Source organism: Jaculus jaculus, chromosome 2 (genome assembly GCF_020740685.1).
Source record: "Jaculus jaculus isolate mJacJac1 chromosome 2, mJacJac1.mat.Y.cur, whole genome shotgun sequence".
Classification (NCBI taxonomy): Eukaryota; Metazoa; Chordata; class Mammalia; order Rodentia; family Dipodidae; genus Jaculus; species Jaculus jaculus.
The window spans coordinates 76,415,705-76,422,574 of NC_059103.1; the positions used below are offsets into that span (position 1 = coordinate 76,415,705).

Sequence of the window (6,870 nt, forward strand, 5' to 3'; positions counted from 1 at the left end):
CACCCACTGGAGGAAGGGCTCTCCCTGGGGGAAGGATTCCTCCCATAGTTAATCCTTCCTGAAAGAAACTTCAGAGATTCACTTGTGAGGAATGTCTGTGGATTTCTAAACAGATCAAGTTGACACAAAACATAATCATCACAAGTCCACCCCTTGTCAACTTGACACTAAACCATATCTCCTCACATCATACTTAATTTCCACATGAAGACAGTACAAGGACATAACTCTGCCTAACATGATATAACTATCCCTCATACAACTGGAAACACACAATCTTCCCCCCATGCAAAGCAAGGTTTCTTGAGGAATGCTTAGTCTCTAATATAATAGGTAAAATATAAATTCAACAGCAATTAACTAGTGATATGATCTTAATGAGTATTAAGTACCTAATAGAGAAGTAGAGGAAGAACAAAAACATTTTAATATTGGTGTAGATGTGTACAAACACTTTTAACAAGGTAGGACAGAAATGCTCATGGCAATTACAGTCCTCCTTTCTATAACTAGTAATGTGGCCTTAGCTGGTATTTGTAACTACCTTCTTTTACTACCCATTCTGTTTTTCTTCCTCCTTCAGCAATCACCTCAGCAGGTCTTGGTTCTTTATCTGGAGTGGTGACCCATAACTTTATTCCTGGAGAAACTGGACCACTTATCTCACTGCCTTGATTGGATTGTTGAAATTGTCCATTGACTTTGATAACAGGACATGGCAATACCAAGAGGCACCCTAAAGTATCTCCTGCTCTCCTGACATAGTCTTCTTACCTCCATTGTGGAGGAGCAATCAGATTTCCCCTTGGTAGTCTGGATCAATCACCCATGATACCACTGTAACACCTTTCTGAGCCTGTTCACTGAAGTGTATCAGGAGCCCAAAGTGGCCAGGGAGAAGTCTTAGCTTCCAGTTCAATGGGCTGTTCTTTGTGTCTTCTAGAATAAGCACTACCTCCTCTGGAACCAAGACCTCGAGGCCAGCAGAGTGTAAGTTTGCTGGAGCAGGAAGCAAAAATTTGGCTAATGGATCACTTGGGCTGATGGTAAGTGGGACCATTCTCATTTCCACCCCTTGATTCCTGGACCTGTGATCCAGGTGTAGGAGAAACAGTACCATATGTAAGATGCTGATTCAGAGCACATACAGCTTGCTGGAGAACACTCCCCCAACCCTCCAAGTGATTGGTGCTGTATCTGTTTCTTTAAAAGGCCATTCCAGCATTCTATCAAGCCAGCTGCTTCAGTGTTGTGGGGCACATGGCAAGACCAGTGAATTCCATGATCATGAGCCCACTGCCATACTTCCTTGGCTGTGAAATGAGTTTCTTCGTCAGAAGCAATGCTGTTTGGAATACCATGATGGTAGACAAGACATTCTAGCAGAAGCAGTACATGGAGGAAAAGCAAATACCCAGAATATGTGTCTATTCCATTAAGGAATAGACTGCCTTCCCATGATGGAAGTGGTTCAATGAAGTCAAACTGCCACCAAGATGGTGGCTGGTCACCCAGAAGAATGCTATCATATCAAGGGTTCACAGTTGGTCTCTGCTACTGGCAGAGTTGGCACTCAGCAGCATCTGTAACCAGGTCAACCTCAGTTGGTGGAAGTCCATGTTGTTGGGCCCATGTATAAACTGCATTCCTGCCACCATAGCCACTTTGTTCATAGGCCCATTGGGCAATGACAGGGATGCCTGAGGAAAGAGGTTGACCACTATCTAAAGAATGGGTAAGCTTGATTATTAATCTCCGATGAGGATACCTTCTGATAAGCATTAACATGGGACACAAGTATCTTTATGTACTTTGCCCATTCAGAGAGCTCTATCCACATACACCTTCCCCAAATGTCCTTCTCATCAGTTTTTAATTGTGCTCCATCCAAGTCCTAGACCATCCAACTAAACCATTGGCCACAGCCCATAAATCAGTATATGACCTCACTTCTGGCCATTTTTCCTTCCATGCAAAATGAACAACCATGTGCACTGCCTGAAATTCTGCCCATTGTGAAGATTTATCTTCACCACAGTCCCTCAGAATTGTCCCAGAAAGGGGCTGTAATGGTGCAGCTTTCCACTTCTAGGAGGCGCCCTTGAAATGTGCTGAACCATCTGTATACCATGCCCTAGTCCTATCCTCCTCAGTCAGTTGATCATAGGGCACACCTCATGATTCCATAGGTGCATGCTTGGGCAGATGGCACTGCAACAGGAGAAGAAACCATAGGCATTTGGGCAACTTCCTCATGTCACTTATTTGTGCCTTCAGGGCCTGCTTGAGCCTGATCACATGTATACCACTTCCACTTGATGATGGGCTGCTGCTGTTCATAGCCAACTTTATGGCCTAGTGGGTCAGATAACAACATCCAGTTCATAATGGGCAGCTCATGTCTCATAGTAACTTGATGGTCCATTGTCAAGCATTCAGTTTCCAACAAGACCCAATAGCAGGCCAAGAGCTGTCTCTCAAAGGAAGAATAATTGTTTGAAGATGATGACAGGGCCTTGTTCCAGAATCCCAAGGGCTTCCACTGTGATTCACCTATGGGGGCCTGTCAAGGGCTCCAAACAGCATCCCTATCTGCTACCAACACCACAAGTTCCTTGGGATCTGCTGGATCATATGAACTAAGGGACAGAGCAGCCTGCACAACAGCCTGCATCTGTTGAAGAGCCTTCTTTAGTTATGGGCCCCACTAAAAACAAGTAGCATTCTGAGTCACTTGGGATATGGGATAGAGTAACCCTCCCAAGTGAGATGTGTGCTCTCTCCAAAATCCAAATAGGCCCATTAGACATTGTACTTCTTTCTTAGTGGTAGAAGCGGCCAGGTGCAACAATTTATCTTTCACCTTAGAAGGACTATCCTTGCATGCCCCACACCATTGAACCCCTATAAATTTCACTAGGTGGAAGGGCCTTGAATTTTGGGTGGATTTATTTTCCATCCCCTTATGTGCATATGCTGTACCAAAAACTCTAAAGTGGTTGCTAACTCCTGCTCATTTGATACAATCAGCATAATGTCATCAATATAATGGACCAATGTGACACCTTGTGGAAGGGACAGGCAATCAAGATCCCTGAGAACTAAGCTATGACACAGGGCTGGAGAGTTAATATAACCTTGAGGTAAAACAGTAAATGTGTACTGCTGACCTTGCCAGCTGAAGGCAAATTGCTTCTGGTGGACCTTATGGACAGGTATGGAGAAGAAAGTATTTGCAAGATCAATAGCTGCATGCCAGGTACCAGGAGATGTGTTAATCTGTTCAAATAAAGAAACCACCTCTGGTATAGCATTTGCAATTTGAGTCACCACTTGAGTAAGTTTCTGATAATCCACTGTTATTCTCCAGGATCCATCTGTTTTCTGAACAGGCCACATAGAAGAGTTAAAGGGAGATGAGGTGGGAACCACCACTCCTGTATCCTTCAAGTCCTTTTTAGTGGCATTAATATCTGCAATCCCTCCAGGAATGTGATACTTTTTTGGTTTATTGTTTTCTTCAGTGGAGGGAAATCCAATGGCTTCCTTTTGGCCTTTCTAATCATAATAGCCTACACTCCACAAGTCAAGGAACCAATGTGGGGTTCTTCTAACTCCTAAGTATATCTATCCCAATTATGCATTCTGGGACTGAGGAAATAAACTTGGGATGAGTTTGGGGAACCAATGGACCCACTGTCATTCTAACATTTGCCAAAACTCAATTGGTTACCTGATATCCATTAGCATCTACTTTAACTGGAGGGCTATGATGCTGTTTGGGATCTCCTGGGATCAGTGTCAATTCACAGCCAGTTTCCAGTAAACTCTGAAAGATCTGATTATGTAAAAGTGCACTTCTTAATACCAGCAAAAGTGCTTTCCTTATTACCAGTAGGGCCTTTAGTGGCATTGAAGTTGGAGAGCCAACTCCACAGAGCAACAAGCTCACAAAGAAAATCCATCCTTACAATTCTGTTTCTGTAGAACCACTTCTGGTACCAAATTTGTATTAGTCAGGGTTCTCTAGAGGAACAGAGGAGATAGAATGAATTTTATTAAAAGGGAATTAATTGGATTAGCTTATGGCAGTCCAACAATAGCAGTTTGCAGGCCTGAGAGTCAAGGAACCTAGTAGCTGCTCAGTCCATGAAGCTGAATGCCTCAGCAGTCCCAATCTGGCTACAAGAAGAAAAGGGGGAGCTTTAAATATATCTTGTACTTTTCATCAAGATTAAAGTACAAAATATCTCCATCTTTCAGGCATTTTAATAGGGAAAAACATCAAACATATTAAAAAGGAGCTAGAGCCAGGCATGGTGGCACATGCCTTTAATCCCAGCACTCAGGAGGCAGAGGTGGGAGGATCGCTGTGAGTTTGAGACCACCCTGAGACTACATAGTGAATTACAGGTTAGCCTGAGCTACAGTGAAACCCTACCTCAAAAAACAAAACAAACAAACAACAACAACAACAAAAAAAAAACATTAAAAAGGAGATGAAGTTATAGTAAAAAGAAAAAGCAAATATAGAACTGAGGAATGTGTATTAGTGCCAATTTAACTTCTTTCTTAAGTGAAGTCTCATAATGAACCATATTCTCATGCAACTGAAGCTTTTTATTTGCTTCTCTTCCACATGGTCAGAAGTTCATGAAAAGAATAATCCTGTGAAAACTTTTTCAGCATAGTAAATTTGAGCTTGGTCAAATGCTACAGTTTACATAAAAACTATAAATATATAAAAGGCTCCAAGGGGAAAGTCAGAATGCACACTATGTAATATACTTTAGGCCAAAGTAACTTTTGAGAGAGGACAAAGAAGGTCAACTGAGTCTTAATATAGAACTAAAGTCAGATGTAGTGGTGCATGCCTATATTCCCAGCACTGGGAGGCAGAGGCAAGAGGATCACTGCAAGTTTAAGATCAGCCTGGTCTACCTAGAAAGTTTCAATCCAGCCAGGGATATAGATTGAGAACTTGTCTCAAAAGACCAAAATCCAAACAAACAAAAAAGGACACAGAACTATGCAAAATTCCAGAGTCAGAGTACTCCAAAAGGAACCATATTGTACATTAGAACATAACTTAGTTATATATTAATAACAGGAAATAAGAATAACTGAAATACCACAATCCCTTCCAAAAAGTGAAATTTTAAATGACGGGGAAATTATTCTAATAGCATAATTCTAGCTCAGAAAGAAAACTGAACATATCCAAGATCTGTCCATGAAAGTAATGATGGTACATCTTTAATATTAAAGAAATAAACTATAAAAAGTTCATCTCAGTATTTTTAAAATCTTATTTGTGCTCCTTGGTGGGTACATGATCTTGTTCACTTTCCAGTATTTCTCACTGACCAACTCCAAAGAGAAAGTCATTCAATACAGTGAACCGGCCACTGGCTGTTACTATATAAATGGTATACTGCTTCTCACTGGCTGTATCAAAGTTCATCTGGTTTGATTTTCCTTTGCTTCAAAGTTCTTCTAAAGCTAACCCCACAGCTAGATATTTGGATAAGTGATCAACATTGGCATTGCTTGCAGTCTTCCTGTATCTTGTCTGTGCACTATCTTTTTCCATAAGTGTGGGGTGAGGACTGAATACTAACTCAATTTCATTATTACCATCCATTACTGGATTAATTGCTGCTATAGCATTATTGTCAAATTCAAGCCCAGAATCATCAGAAGTTTTGGTCCGTTTGTTACGAGGGCCCGCTTCCTGATTATTGTGTGTGGATTTATTACTAGTGTGAGCTGTCACCATTATCTTCTCCACTGCCATTTTCAATCAGTTGCTGCTTGCCTTGCTTTAATCTGTTCATGGCCCGTATCTTCAGTCCTTCCTCAATGCTGTGGCTGAGGGCTTGCTGGTTGTTGTGCTTGTTGATCCTGGCTAACACTCTCTCCTGATGAGCTTTGAACTCATCACAACTTGAATAATTTTTTTAGATGAGTGCATTAAAGTTTAGATCTGGCCTAAGTGATCTTTTGGAGACTAGTTTGTTTTTTTTTGTTTCCCCCACCTGGCAGAGCACTCTTTGTTGCCACTTCTAAGGGCTGTGATAATGCAATCTGCACACAAACAATGCAAATACTCCTTTGTAGTCATGGTGTTCGTCAACATATCCAACAAATTGGGCACATTAACTCACTGTGTAGACTTCTAGGTGAAACCACAATTTACAAGCCATCTGTTATTGCCTCTTGTAATCCCAGTACCTAGGATGCAGGAAGAACACAAGTTCAAGGTCATCCTCAGTTGCATGGGAAGTTTGAGGTCTGCAGTGTTCATTGTAATTCACACAAACTGAGTTCCCATGTTTTGCTCAATGATTGAGTTCCATTTGTCTGCACCGCTTGAGACATTGCAGCTCCTGACCCCAGAGCCTGGGAAGGGGGTGGCTGTTCTGCTCAACATGGCCAGAGTGGGACTCAGGTCATTAATTGATTACCAATGATAATGCACAATTGCTTTCTTTCTTTGGAATACAATAACCTTTCACCATTTCAAACTACTAAATATTTGGATTCTTGTAATGCACTTTTTAACTACAGGGGTACAACAATAAATTAAAAATTTAAAAATCTTATTTAATATTTACTCATAGAATTCTGTGTAAGACTGAAAGATACCTACCTTAGTCATAAAACACATACATACTATGAATATATATTCAATGTTAGTGTCTTTTAGATACTTAGTCTGAAATTTTAGCTTGTTCCTGTGATCCCAGTGGTAACAGGTATGTCCAGTTTCCCCTTCCATTCTTATCTTACTATGTCTTTTATGCCTACTCCCCTGTTGAACAATTGCTCTGCTACAATTATTTTTCTCAATGGTTAATGCACACCTTA

The 6,870-nt window shown here is 41.1% G+C and overlaps 2 pseudogenes; both read right to left on the reverse strand.

Moving 5' to 3' along the window:
* Positions 1-509: 509 nt before the first annotated feature.
* On the reverse strand, positions 510-3,913 carry LOC105944556 (annotated as a pseudogene).
* A 793-nt stretch (positions 3,914-4,706) lies between these two features.
* Positions 4,707-6,381, reverse strand: LOC101614428 (annotated as a pseudogene).
* Between the last annotated feature and the right edge of the window lie 489 nt (positions 6,382-6,870).